The 15,379-nt window shown below is 40.3% G+C and overlaps 1 protein-coding gene across 3 annotated transcripts in view; it reads right to left on the minus strand.

Moving 5' to 3' along the window:
- Positions 1-1,601: 1,601 nt before the first annotated feature.
- AIMP1 (aminoacyl tRNA synthetase complex interacting multifunctional protein 1) overlaps positions 1,602-15,379 on the minus strand; it is a 136,891-nt gene continuing 123,113 nt past the window's right edge. Inside the window, exons 10-11 of one of the 3 annotated variants that reach the window (XR_011430340.1) lie at positions 13,398-13,512; positions 1,602-3,124 (exon numbers count right to left, since the gene is read on the minus strand). The gene's annotated coding sequence lies outside the window, so the exon portion shown is untranslated. Of the gene's footprint in view, positions 3,125-10,270; positions 13,513-15,379 lie in introns of those variants that run through there. The other 2 variants (XR_011430339.1, XR_011430338.1) reach the window with 2 other exon arrangements.

The raw sequence follows: 15,379 nt of genomic DNA on the forward strand, positions 1-15,379 counted from the left end.
ACCCCAAAAGTCAAGTAGAGTTTCTCAGACAAAAGGTGTGGGGGGGAGAACTCAAGAATGTGGGGTTCCTGTTTGTCAGTGTGGAGTGGAGTGGGACGCAGAGCAAGAGGAAGGGGGAGCGAGGAGTGTGAGATCCCACTCACACGGCTTATCTTCTGAAAGGCGACTTTAAGGCAAATTTCTGAAGGGAAAAATAAACACTATTTTCCAGTAAAACAATTTAAAAACTCATCTTTGTAAACTAAACTTTATCTGCTAGAGAATTTCAATTACGTCCTGACCTCCCAAACCGATTTCATGTTTTAAAACAAGTTGTAATTTTCATTTGAGAATGAGTTCTTGCCAGCACCAAGCTTTTTCTCTCATTGAATTAAACAGCTTTAATTTTTCTAATTTAATCTATAAAATATATAATGACAAAATTTCAACACTGTAAGAGATTTTTAAGGAAAAAAATAACTATGATTCTTCCCATTCCAGGAAAAATGATTTTTCTTTTAAATTTCTCTTCCAGGGTTTTGTCTACATGCATACATAGTTTTGACATAATTGTAAACACAGTGTAGACTTTTATTATATTATTCTTTTTACATTTGACATTATATGATAAACATTCTCCCATGTTTGTTAAATAGTTTTCAAAATTACCATTTGGGGAATTCCTTTCGCAACTAACACATGCTTCACGTTAGGAATGAAATCCTCGGTACCATACCCTCTGCTGTCTTATTACCACACGCAGACAACTGACCATCAGCCATGTGCCGGCACCAACTGCATGGCTTAGAGTCTGGGCTTTGGAATCCGATAGGTTTTGCTTCGAGTCCAGGCTTTGCCATGTAGTAGCTCTGGGACTTTGGGCACCTTGTTTAACCTCTAAAGTTGTCATCCATAATTCAGTGAGAAAATAGTATTTAAGTTATAGAAAAACTGCAAAGATTGAGTAAAATAATGCACATCAATCACTTGGCCACAACACCTAACACATGGTATTTAATAAATGGTAGCTATTCTGAGATAATATCTGTTCTGCTTAAGCACTATAGTCTCTTCAATTCCCACACTTGCAATATTTCATAATTTAAAAATAAAAATTGAGAGAAAGGGAGGAAGACTCAAATTAAACCGCACCCTCTTCATAATCCATTTCCAACCACACGAGCCCTCGATGTTGTACGCCTGCCCCCCGCCCCACTCCAGCGCCTGCTATTGTGCGTTATCATTTATTTTCATCTGAACTGGCCATTTCTCCTCAGATAAATGTAAGCTACCCAAGGCCAGGACAATATTGTGCCTCCTTCTGGCTCAACAGGAAGATGCCATCACTTTAGTCTGTTGCATCTCCAAAGCAGTGTCTTTGTCCAGTATTCCCACATCATCCTGCATGCTGGCAGTGCTTCCAATTTGGCTCATTGCCTTACCCTTTCTAACTGGATTTTATAGTTTTTGTCTCATCTTCCTTGGCCTAGCTTTACAAATCTTCTAAATTAATGTTAAGAACATTTGGATTTAAAAAGAAGAGATTGTGGTAGAAGAAAATGTAACTTTGGGTGGAGAATAGAGTATTTCAAACACTAAAGTGGATAAATAAATTTAAAACATTTGTTTAAACTTGTTTTCCATTGTATTTATTTACTGTTACAAATCCTTTACTGAAGGAGTCTTAAACACAAACATATTTGAAACAAGAGGTTTTTTTAAACATATGTGCAGGCATTATCCAAATCTATGCAGTAAGCCCTAGCCCCAGAATCAGCCAATTTCATTAAGTTTGGCAGGTTTCAAAACTGATTTTTATGATAGGGCCCAACAGAATCACAAACTTCGCCGCATTTGACAGGTTTATCACTCAAGTTCCACGCAAAGCAACTTCCACTGACACAAAGATTGAAAGAAACTCATTTCGACAACCACAGGAAAGTCAAATGAAACTCAGGCAGAACAGTTCCTCTGTACATGCCTATCTGCAGCCTGAAAGCACCATCTGTCATATGCCCAACAATGGTGGCAGTGGTCCACTAGCCACATTTTATTCTGCTGTGGCCAAATCAAAAGTTATTACTTTTTAACCTGCTATGTCCTCAACATACCACAGCTTATACTAGGGAATGTCCAGCTGACCACTCTCCGGGGACTAGAGGCATAGAACATAAAATTACAAGTGTTGATCAGGGACGTGTGAAATCTTAGCATCTTTTTAGACCCAATTACACCTATGAGTTATAGGCGGTTTCTAAACTGGTGAAAGCTTTATTAGTGGTATTTGGAGTATGTTTAGGATAAAAATAATATCTGATTAAAATTGAATTTGTAAAACCCAGTCTCATAAACTTATGGTAAACTGCAGAACAAAGAAATTCACTGAAATGAAGTCTCTTTGTGTTTTTCAGGGCAGAGCATGAGAGACGCCCAGTTGGGGGGATGTGAGGGAGGGACAGCCCTGCTGCTTGAACCCGGCCGGTAACTTCCTTCCTATTGGGATTAGTGAAAGGTCTGATCAATGGACGAGAACAGTTTTAAACTGGGGAGAGGCTGATCATAAAGAGAAATAAAAGAAAGAGATGGTTTCTAAAGAGTAGGAACTTTCATTAGACTCTTCATGAGCCAGTAGAATTAGAATTCTCTTCTCCCCAACTCTCCCTGCTGAACCCCACCTTTGCTGCCAACATGAACTCAGGTCACCTCTTGTGGAAATCTTTTCCTGATACTCCTCGTGGCAGCGGATCCCGCCATCTCACGGCCCTGCCTTTAGGGCCACTCTTACCAGTCTGCGGAGCGAGGTCTCCCTCTCCGTCAAATTCCCAGCTCCTGAGGGCAGAGAACGGGATCTGCTGTCTTTAGATGCCCCACCCTGGCGCCTGGTCCAATGCCTCCCAAGCTCGAGGGAGACGACGGACGGAGCAGACGCCCCCCGCCTGCTGCCTGCCCAGCGCGTGGCAGCGGAGCCGCCTTCCGCAGAGGCGGAGGGCCCACCAACGTGCGGGCCTCTGCTCGTCAGGGCCAGCGCCGCTGCGTTTCCTCTCTCCTCCCTGAGGCTGGGCCCTCAACGCACCAACGGCAATTCACAGCAGCGTGCGCGCCAATAATAGATGAGTCTCTGATTTGCAACTTCCTGTGTAATTATCTGAAAAATGGAGGCGGAAATTTTGAAATTTAATAATCCCCATTCCCCTCTTCCCGCCAACACACACATTTTGAAACACATGGCATAACTGCTATTAACATAACAGATCACACACGGGTGATGAGTAAAGTGTGTTCTTGGTGGGGGAGGTACATCCTTCGTTCCTCCTGTTTCCAGGTGTGTAGGCTTCAGCTATAGAGAAACCCTTCGGTCTTCCTTTCCATCCGACTTACCCCTCCCTGTTGGAGAAGAATCTGGTGGTGATCTCATTGGTGGATGTGGGAGAAGTCACTGAGAAAGCTTACTTCAGCCTTGTCCTCTTTCTCTCTCCTTCTGGAGCCATCTATCCAAGGGCCCTGCCTTCAGGTCTATCTATCGTGTTGCAAACGTCCTGATCAGGAGGGAGTTGTGCGTTGTCACACGTGCTCACGCCAGGAAGAGTAAGTGTGGCCGTCATAGCCAAGTGTTACGAAGGTGACTTTGGCTGCATGTCTAAGTGCATTCTTCAGACCAGATTTTTATTAGTAATGAAGCTGCATTTTGCTGTCCATCTAGCTGATCTCTTAGTCTATCCTTATAAAAGAGGTGGTTTTATTGGGGTCCCCTAAAACCCCAAGAAATGGTATTCAAACTGCCTTACATTTTAAAGCTCAAAGAGAAGAATAAGAAATTTACCCTCATGGTTTTTTTATGCCTAAATATTTTCTCTTGTTTTATAGCCAACATTTAAATTCATATGCCTTAAGATTTCTTATTCTCTATCATTAGCTGCTTCATTAAATGCTGAAATAAAATAATATTTAAAAAAATAAGCCCTCAAAGACTACTCTTTTTTACTACAAATAGTTGGCATCAAAATCAGTGGACATAGCAACTACCTCCTTTACAACAAAATAACTTCATGTGGGCCTGACATCTCCTCGCCCTTCCACCCCGCTGGGGCAATTTTCATTCCTTCCAAAAGTAGCCTGCTGTACTTTCAACAGTCGGTTAACCAATTGAAACAAAGCACACCAATTTACCTCACTGAATAAAATGCTCAAAAGATTTTGCTTTTTTGACTAGCCAAGTCCTATAGCATTATATGTGCTCTCTTTCTTAATGAGGCCTTGAGCAACTAATGATTTCAAGACCCTAGAGTAGTCTTCAAAATTCTCAAAATAAACCTTGATATTTTTAGTTGCTAATCAGCTACAGCTGAAGGGAAATTTCAGAAGCATTGATGGGATGGGCCAATGATATATACATTTATATTTCGAAGCCCCAAATTCTCCCTTTTTATTCCAATATTAGCATAATCCCTGACCAATGCTAAATCTAGATTCAAACAGCAACATTTGTAGCCTCTTCTTCACTCCTTTCTCAGCAGCTCCTAAAGAGCAGGAAAGTTCATCAACTAAAAACACCAAGTCTACACCAAGCTTCCTCTATCCCAATGCTCTTCCTCTGCACCCTAGTTCTTTGTTTTTTGAGTTTTTTTGAATCTCATGTGCATAGAATTGGATTAACCACAACCTATTGTTCATGACATATTCTCATTATTGGTGTGTTCATGCTTGGGTTTTATTTAGCTAATTATTTTATTTATAATTTTAATAATGAGATAATTACCCACAATTCCACCACTCGCAACAAACAAAGATTCATATCCTCAAGGGTATATTCAAGGATTATATTCTAGTGACTAGGGCAGAGAAATTAAACAATGAGCATATTTTTAAGTAAATATAGTATGTTCAAAGATATTAAATGCTATGAAACACACACACACACAACAGAGCAGGGTAAGGGAGATGGGAAATGCCAAAGGTGGGAGAGAGTGGCTGTAGTACTAAATAAGGTGGTCAGGGTAGGCTTCATTTAGCAAGCGGGATTAAGTCAAAGACTTGAAGGAGACAAAAGTGTTATCCAAGCAGATGTCTGGGAGAAGAATATTCCAAGTAAAAGGAATATGCAAAGGAAAGATCTCAAAGTGGGAGAGTCCCTGGTATATGTGAGGACCGGCAAGGAGCCCGCTATGATTGCAGCAGACTGAAAGAGGGAGAGCAGTAGAAGAAGTCAGAGAGGAAATGGAAGATCCTAGCCTTGTAGCCACTGTATGGACCATAGTTTCTATCTTGAGTAAAATGGGGAGCTATTTCAGGATTTTAAGCAGAGGAGTGTCATGATATGATTCAAGCTTTAAGAGGCTCACTCTGGCTTATTTTTTGACAATAGACTCTAAGGAGACAAGAATAATGGGAAACCCAGTTAGGAATCTAGTAACTCAGTGGAGGAGTGAGAAAGGGGAAGATTCTGAGTATGTTTTGAAATTAGAGCTAACAAGATTTCTAGAAAGATTAGATGTGGAGTGTGAAAGAACAGAAGTAGTCAAAGGTGGCTTTCTAGTTGTCATAAGCAATGGTAGGAATGGAGTTGCCAGAACTGAGGTCAGTGAAGCAGGATTGTGGATGGGTAGAAAGATCAAGAGTTCACTGATGGCCATGTTGGGTTTAAGAGGTATTGGATATCCGAGTGGAAATATTGCTGGATACGTGAATGTTAAGTCTGAAAGACAGATGGTCCTGAGGTGTGAATATGAGAGTTATTATCATATGGATGTATTTCAGGCATGAGTGCAAGTAAAGAAGAGGAAAAAAGGAGAAAATGATCTAATATTCCAAAATTAAGAAGAAAAAGAGGAGGATCCAGCCAAGGAGACTGAGAAGGAGCAACCAGCAAGATAGGAAGAAAACTAAGAAACAGTTGCATTCTGGAAACCAAGTGAAGAAAGTTTCTTAAGGGAAAGGGAGTGATCAAATGCGTCAAATGATACCAAGAGGGCAAGTCAGATGAACACTGAGAACTGTCCACCATATTTAGGACCATGGAGGTCAATCGGTGACCTCAAGAAGAACAATTTTTAGACTCATGAGGGAGAAAGTCTGGTTAGATTTCATTAAAAGAGAAAGGAAGAAGAAGTGAAATCAAGGAGCAAAGACAACTCTTTTGCTCCAAAGAGGAACAAAGAAATGGGGTAGTAGGTGGAATGGAAAATGGGTGAAGAGAAATATTTTTTAAGATAAAAGAAGAAATAATATGGGGGTAGGGCACAAAGGGGGAAGTGGTGTACCCACAGCATGACTAACAATAATGTACAACTGAAATCTCACAAGGTTGTAATCTATCATAACAGTAATAAAAAAAAAAAAAGAAAGAAAAAAAAGAAGAAATAATATATTTATATATTCCTGAGAATTATTCCATAGAGAGGGAAAATTTGATGATGAGGATGGGAGAAGGGAATATTGCTAGAGCAATGTCCTTGAGTAGGCTACAGAGTATAAGATCTAAAGGTGAGGAATACAAGACTGGTAATGGATCTAAGCTTTCACATGGGCAGTAGAGTGGAAGGGTTTGGGGAGGTAAGGAGTGGGAGGAGCAAAGAATAGAATGGAATGTACAGAGGCTGTGTGGAGTTTCCCTCAATTTTTCAAACACTATTCATGTAAGTATAAACACTTCACTGTAAATGTGGTGTTTAGCAACTGATTGCCTGAAGTATAGATTATCCAAGATTTTTCATACCACGGCTTGCTATAATCTCCTAAGGATTGGTGAGGAAAAGAAATGGAGATAAAACTCAAAATCCACGTCAATTTGGACATTTTAAGCAGATCATCAGATTAAAGTTAGGTAATGATAAGAGGTTATTTGTCAAATACATTTAAGAATTTTCTGAGGACTTCACATACTTATGTTGCTCACATTTTCCATTGCCATGACATTTCCAAGTTTCATGTTTGCGTTATACGTCTATGGATGTGCAACTCAAAATTATAGTTTTAAAAAAGAACAAATACATTTGGTGGAAATCTGGGATCTTTGGCATAGCTAATAGAGAAGAGACTTCTAGTTATTAATTACAATAAACAAACGTGTCCATAATGACAGAGTTTACAGCAATGAGGCATATTTCTTCTTGCGATAATAATTAATTGGCTGAAGACTTGCTGGTCCAATGGAATATTACATGGGCCTTAAAAGAGGTGTATCTGTATTCCTCGACATGAAAAGATTTCCAATATTTCCCTGTGAAAAAGGCTGGTTACTATAATATGTCTAATATTATATCAGTATAAAACTAAAGAAAAAGTCAGAAGACACTCCTAGAAGCATATTCAACAAAATATATATGGCCTCCTCAGAGTGGGCAGAATTCAAGTGATTATCTTATTCCCTACGCTTTTCTGTATTGCTTAAATTACTTCCAATATTCTCTTTATAATTAGGAAAAAATATAATAAAGCCATTATTATTTGGAATAATAAAAGAGGCAACAATCAAAAAAATAACTTTATCACACAGTTATGTCATGTTAATAAATAGTTCCAGCTATCATCACAAAACACAGATTTAGAATGCTTTTAAACTTAATTCTGTCACTGTCTTGCTTGCGTGGCTTCAGGCAAATAAGAATGTCATTTGTACGACTGTTGTCTCATTGCAAAAATGATAATAAAGAGTGACTACACCAGGGTGTGGTGGATTAACTAATCAGTGCTGGAAAGAACTTTGGAAAAGTGATGTCAATAATTTTGAAGATTTTTTTTTAATTCATAGATTAAAGTCTGTGCTTTTGGAAAAAAGAAAAAAACACTCGGAGCCCCAGAGAGTTTCAGCTCCAAAAGCCACACTCTGCCCTCAGTTCCATGCATGCAATTAGCTGTATGTGCATAATTGAAGGCAGAATTTGGCCCAACAAATTTGGAATAATCTGGAAAGTTTTTAAATCTGGAAAAAATTAAAATTTGTTTGATAAAATAAATTATGATGTGACCCAATTCAAATAGGCTTTGATGTGTTTAAGAAATGGTGTTTTCACTTATGTGAGAAAACAGAAATTTCACTTAGCCCGATCTAGAACACACAATTCTTGAGGATAAGAGGGAAGAAAAATGTCACCACTGATGGTTCCCCAGGGTTACGAAGATCATGTCTATAAGAAGCGGTTTGTATTCCCTCACTATTAACGAAGGCCTCGTACAACAAAAGAAAAAGGAGGGAGGGGAGGAAGGGAGGGCTGGGATCTGTGTGTGAATAATCTTGAACTTTCCCGAGGATTCCTAGCGGAGGCGTTCCCAGGATCTGGCGTCCTTCTGTTATCTACAGATGCCCCATCCCGCACCCCTGCTCACTATCAGAGAGAACTCTTCTGCAAATAGCCCCTCCCAAGCCAGCGATCAAGGATAAAATCAGCCCAAGTGAAGCAAACTTTCTTTTCAGCTTTTGTTTCTACTCCAGTTTTCTTTTCACGTCAGCTAAGCACGACCACCAAAGTTTGCAAATTTCTGAAGCCGTTTTCAATTTTTCATTTTCAAACGGAAACTGAAAAAAGAAAAGTAAGTTAAGCTCCATACCTAGATCTTTACCATACTCTAAACTTTTTCTTTCAGTCACATTTTAAATTCGGACATATCCTTTCTATCCTTGCCCTGTCACCAAGCAAGAGGTCAGAACAGAGAAATAAAAACCACAACTCCTCTCCCCCATTTCTGCCTTAAGAAAGAAATTTTGCTGTGCAATGTGCATTATGTTCATTCTTCTGGCTGTGTGTGTTGAGCTATTTATCAACCCAGAAAGTATGATCTGTTTCTCCTTTATGGTCTTTTCAACACAAAAAAATATTGGCATTGCTTCTCCTTGCCCCTCAAGAGAGCGATCTGGACGATAACCACACTCCCTGCGGGATTAAACCACTTGGAAAGAAGTGATGTCCTTTGCATTTGGATCTTGAAACTGAAAATAACCTTAAGCTATCCTCCTAAAAACATTAAAAGGAGCATTTTTGTGTGCTTTTCAGGCATCTTTACAAGTTCTCATGAAAGGATAAATGTGGCTGGTTTGCATTTTATATGTTCATTATTTCAAAATAGCCTTCCTATCACCATAGATATGGTTATAAACTCAGAGGGGTAAAGCCGAAGTCTTTCGAAATGGCCTTTATTTTTTTGTTCTATGCACCAAAAGCAAGATATTTCTCAGTTAAATATTAATATGGCCCCTGCCCACTGCTTCAATAAACAAAACAAATGTAACTGGTCAGAAACCTGGTGCTGCCCTTCTTCCCTCCCAGGAAATCACAAAGCCTGCATTTCAGCTAAAATTTTTCAAAAGCCCGGTCCATTTTGTCAGAATCTAAACTATATTTGCTTCACACTCTCAATCTAGAAATGCCCCCACTCTCAGCTGGAGTTTCACCCTCCTGGAAGGGAAGTTTCACAGTGTATTGGTTCCCTAGGGCTGCCTGCACAGAACACCCCGGACTGGGGGGCTCGAACAATGGAAAGTGATTTTCTCACAGTTCTGCAGGCTGGAAGTCCAAGGTCTAGGCACCATCAGGGCTGGTTTCTCCTGGAGCCGTCCTCAGCTCGCGCCATTCACACAGCTGTCCCTCCTACGTGAATCCCTGTGTCTCTCTCTCTCCTTATATGGACACCAGTCATATTGAATTAGAGTCGCACTCCTGGGGCCTCATTTTAACTTAGTCACTTCTTTAAAGACCTCATCCCCAAACAGTTACATTCTGAGGGACCGGGGTTGGGGCTGCAACATGTGAATTCAACACGTGAATTTGGGGACGAGGGACAACTCAGCCCACAACACTTCTTTTGACCTCCTTACACTAACGTCACACATACTCCACCCTAGGACTTGTGGCCAGGCAAACATTGATTAGGAATATCTTGGGAAACTTTACATTTTAAAAATATGTAAGTGTTTGTTACTGATTAATAATACTTTTGAAATATTACTTTTCATCAACATATAGATTTCTTGTTTTGAACAGAGCATGAAATCAGTAAGTAGTTCATAAAGAGTCATAAACAAATCAATGAAATAATGAGTTGAGTAAATGAACTTGTTACTGGCAAGAAATTTTCAAATTACAACAACCAACCGTGCCGAGGCACGATGCAATTTTATAAGTAAATGTGCTTCTGGTGATTCTGTAAATGTAAAAGTTTATTTACTATAAATCCATTTTTAATAATTTTTAAATCCCAGAAAATTTTATCTGGGATAAAAAGAATTTTTAATCATCTACAGTGATGCGGGGATCGGTGAGCCAAGGAGTCGAAAGAAAGATTTCTTGGACTCTCAAGATCTGGCAGTAGTGCTCTTTTATTTAGAGAATAGTGTGGGATAGCATGGGGACAGGACCCACGGGCAGGAGGACCCGCTGCTGCTGCCCCGAGTTGAGGGTTAGGGCTAATTTTATAAGGCATGGTTATGTGAGTCATTTCTTTACAAGACAAAGGAAAGAACATGAAAAAAAGTTAAAATGGTATCAGTGCAGGTGGGGTCTGGGCATTGGGTGATCCCATGACATTTAGACAAGAATCAAATCGGATTAAGTAAAGGTCAGAAGCCACCACCCTAAATCAGTTACGTGAGATTGCCAGACAGCAACCAACCCAAGTTCTTGCCTTCCCCATTAAGAGTTTCTAGAGACAAGGTCATCTCCCTTCTTCCTGGTGCAGAGGGGGACGCATGGAGATTTCCTTCATAAATGCAAATGTCTCTCCAAGGGCAAGCAAATTCCAGTCCTCGGAGCCTGCTTCTCCTCTGCAGTTTTAAAATTAACCAGCCTAAAATCCTCATCATACAGTATTAGATAAAATTGATTCTGTGATTTATGGATCAAATCACTAGAAACTCCCCAAGAATTCCAGGTTCCCCCTGGCCCTTCCATGTGGCATTCCCCACGGTGCTCTCATCAGCTTTCCCCTCGGCTCACTTTGCACACACTCTCTGGATGACCTCTCCTACTTCCATAGTTTTACTCTCACCTTAGCACATCTGACTCCCAAATCTGTTTACCCTTTGAGCATCCAAACTACATTTCCCGCGGCCTGCTGGGTCTCTCTGCAGTGTTGCAGGCAGCTCCCATGGAAACCGTCTTGTCCTAAAAATACGATTACCATTTAAAGGTTGTGATACTGTGACATAATAAGAAATATATATTTGGGCTTCATCCCTGGTTCTTGGCACAGAACTTCTAAAACCCTTGGAATTTCCAGAGCCAGTAAGGGTGAAAGGAGCATCCTTTATTATTCACAATAAGTCCCTTTCATCCACACCTGAGTTTACGCTAATGAAGTAACTCACAGAGCTTGGGGGCTGGTTGCCAAAGGAATCAACCATGCAATTAGAAGGCTGGAATTACTTTCAGCCCCACCCTCGACCTCCAAAGAGGGGAATGTGGCCGGTGATCAAGTTAATCACCAACAGCCAATGATTTAATCAAGCATGCCTAAGTAATGGAACCTCTGTAAAAACCTCTAAATAAAGAGATTTGGAGAACTTCCAGGTTGGGGAACATATCCGAGTGCCATGAAGTGGCATACTCCAAACTCCACGGGACAGAAGCTCTTGTACTCAGGGCCCTTCCAGGCCTTGTCCTACGTCCCTCTTCATTTGACTGTTCATTTGCACTCTTTATAGTATCCTTTATAATAAACCAGGGATAGCAAGTGCAGTACTACCCTGAGATGTAGGAGCCATTATAGCAAATTTTCGAAACTAAGGAAGGAGTCATGGGGACCCCCAATTTATAGCCAGGCTGGACAGAAATAGGAATAAGCTGGGGACCCACTACTTGTGACTGGCGAGTGAAGTGAGGGGCAGTCTTGTGGGTGACAAATAAAAATGGCAAGTTATAGGATATATTGGAGTATATGAGGAAGCCATTTCATGTAAACCTAATTCGGCCTGACCTTGTCTTTCCAAAAGGGCCTGACCTCAGCCGTAGAGCATGCATTGTATATCTGCTTTAGATATTCCCTATGGCAAGAATAAAGGCCCTTGAGATGAAGGTGCAACTTCCCTCCCCCTCCCAACGTTTGCATTCCCTTGAGGATTAAGCATCTTTCCTTAGGCTAGGAACTGATTGCTGTGCTCACCTGTGACCACCCAGCTCAAGACAATAGACTTGCCTCCTGCTGCGCCCTTGGAGATAGCAGACCCACTACCTGCTGTGTCCATCAAGCGCTGTGCCGACAGGGCAATCTTGTGACTATTGTGGGAGGGACATTTCAATCATATGTGGAACATCCTGTTTGGGGGTATATAACCACTCTGTATACCTCACTTCTTTGGTGCCCTTTCTTCCTTCGGGAAGAAAGGCCCCGGGCCATGGTCCTCAGATTTCAGCTCAGAATAAACTCACCCAAATTTTCATTTATAGGTTGGTTATGGATTATTTTCATTAACATCGGACTGAACCCTTAACCTGAGGCGTCTGCCCTAATTCCGGTCGTTTCAGAATGAATTAAATTGTAGGACACCAAGTTGACGTCCACAGAGAGCTGGAGAAGTTCTTGGTGTGGAAAACATACACATTTGGCATCAGAAGTGTTGTGAGCAGAGAAACAGTTTTTCTTTAAAGATGAGGAAGGTGATCCCGGAGTCAGACCGGTCTGGGTTCCAGCCCATGTGCCCACACTTGCCAGCTGGTGACCTTGGACGTTACTCGAGCTCTCTGAGCCTTGAGTTAATTAGTCAATCAAGCAATCAATTAACTAAAATCTGTCTCCTTCATAGGATCACTTTGAAGATTAAACAAAAAGATTAAAATAAAAAGGATGTACTTAACATGTGCTCGCTCAATAGATTAGAGTGCTACAAACTGAGAAGGAAGAGAGGGGAACTAAAGAAAGGAAAGGAAAGGACTGGAAAAAGGAGAAAAGAGAAGAAGGAGGGAGAAATGTTATAGATATATTCTTTAATTTGGTTAATGAAAATGTCTTTCTCCCAATTCATATGGTCTAAAAATGTGTCCAATTCTGCTTCTCTCTCCCCCTCACCTTTCACATCCAGTCAGTACCAAATTCTGTTCCTCTGCTCTGAGCTCCATCCCTGCCCCGTCTCCTCTTTCCTGTGCTGACTGCTTCAGCTCAGACTTTTACTGCTCTCCAGCCGGGTGGGATACCTGATCTGATGTCCCCCAGTTTTCCTTCCCTCCAATATCCCCCCATTATTCCTCCCCTGCCCCCAGGCTTCCTTTCATTTCTTCTTTATCCTTTTACTATCTGATCGTGTTGATTAAAAGTCTTCCGTGGTTCTTTCTTGCATAGAATATCAATTAATATTTATTCTGACCCTATTTTATCCAACATTTTTTCCATTAAAGCCCCCAAAAGCATCCTAAACTCCAGCCATGAAAGACTCCTCATTCACAAACCCACACTGTGGGTGGAAGTGGGCAACGTCTCTGCCCGCCGGCACTCACATCACCCCTGCGTCTGGAGCACCTCGTCCTTGTATTCACCGCCAACATTCTGGCACTGCTCTGAGAGGAATGAGCATTCATCCAGGCCCATCGTCCTCGCCGTGTGCTGAGGTGACTGAGAATAGACACAGCGATCAGTCAGATACACTTTTAGTCAAATCGACATTTAGACATGTCAAATTCTTGACCATTTGATCAAATAGACCTTTAGACATTTTCAAAATATTGGTTTTATTATTGGTAAAATTGGATTAAAGAATGCAGCTTGATCTATGACCAGAATTTGCCTTTTTTTTCACTCTCTTCTCCCAAATCTACAGATCAGGACTATTCCTCCAAAGGAGAGTTGAGGTCTTCAGAGCAGAAACACTTACCCAGAATCCCTCCCACACCCATTAGGCCCAGGAGCTGGGTGGGCCCCCAAAGATGTGAGCCTTCAGATATGGCTCTTGAATGCAGGCCCCCGGTCTCAGGCCCTGAACCAGAGGCATTTCCCTGTGGAGGAATCTAGAAAAAACCGCACACTTCCTCAAGGCCAAGGGACCTCAAAGAGGGGAGAGGTAGGTATCCTTAAGCCAGGCAAGTGCAATGGCCTCTGCTCAACTTCACCAATCAGGTCAGTGGTTCTTGTGGGGTAGAAAAGGGTCAAGCTTCACTCTTCATTAGTTACTGAAGGATCAAAGTTTCTACTTCTTGAATGGGAGGAACACTGGAAAAGAGGAAAGTGGTCCCATCTAGGCCCTACCTTTCAGTGTTTAACTTTGAAACCTTAAAATGGGCTTAAAAAACAAACTGTCCTTCTGTGGAAAAGTTGAAGTTAGACCTAACCATAAAAACTGTATTAAAATAAGAATAACAAAATGAAATAATCAAGTCATAGAAATAAAAAAATGGAAAAGTTGACTGGCCAAGACGGGTGTAGGAAAGAACAAAAAACATATGGGAACTTTGTTTTTTAATATTTAAGGCACATGTGGCCAAAAAAATTAAATATGAAAAGTTTGTATATGTTTAAATATATTTGCATTCCTTTTTCTCTGTAGTGGGGAACATCATAAGGCAGATTTGTATTTTATTTAGTTGCATTATTTGAGTTTCCTGAAAGGAAAAGTCAAGACTGCCTGTCGTGAATAAAAAGATTTTGGGCCTTTTCCCAACATGCGATAAAAGTGGGATTATAAAATGCAGTTTGGTTTTATCGCTGACAGTACCATAGTGTCATAGTATAATTGTGGTTGAGAAAGAACTTGAATAAGTATTTGAAAAAAGGTACCTGGATTTTTCTCATAAGAGAAAAAATATATATAAAAATATATATCCTTAGGGCTGAAATTTCTTATGCTCAATTTTCAGTTTAAAGGTAAATTTTATCTTAGAAAATATGAAAGGATTCCACTCAACCATTTGTGATTTATCTGAATATTTTTAAACCAAGCTTTTTACATTAGGAAAAGATTTGATGTACATATTTTTTTGTACTTCTATGGGTCCAAACTATGCTTTTGAAAGAGAACTTTGAATTTGACATGCATTAAAAGCCTCTTTGACATAGTGGGGGAAAAACACACCTAGAATTATGTATAGCCAAGTTGAAAAAGCTTCAAAGTTGTGTTCAAATTACCTCAAGTATTGAATTTTCCACTAAAACTAAGTAAAACTCAAGGAAAATGGAGTATTCCAAATTCTTAAAGTGGTAAACATGCAAGTGTCTTAACAGTAAGTCATTAAGAGACAATATGGGTGAATCGAGATTAATTTATTCATTGTCCAAAGAAGTATTTATTTGCTGTCTATCATGTTTTAAGTAAGCATAGTTTTAGATGTTTTTTCACAGAAATGAACAAAAAAGGATTAAAATACATAGTATGAATTGCTAAGTGCTATGAAGAAAATGTACGGCAGGAAGGGCATATGAAATATCGCAGGCGAGGTGAGATCACTACCGCGCTGAAATTGTTCATCGGTTCTCAAAGATCAGGCCA

The sequence above is a fragment of the Equus caballus genome, chromosome 2 (assembly GCF_041296265.1).
Source record: "Equus caballus isolate H_3958 breed thoroughbred chromosome 2, TB-T2T, whole genome shotgun sequence".
NCBI lineage: Eukaryota > Metazoa > Chordata > Mammalia > Perissodactyla > Equidae > Equus > Equus caballus.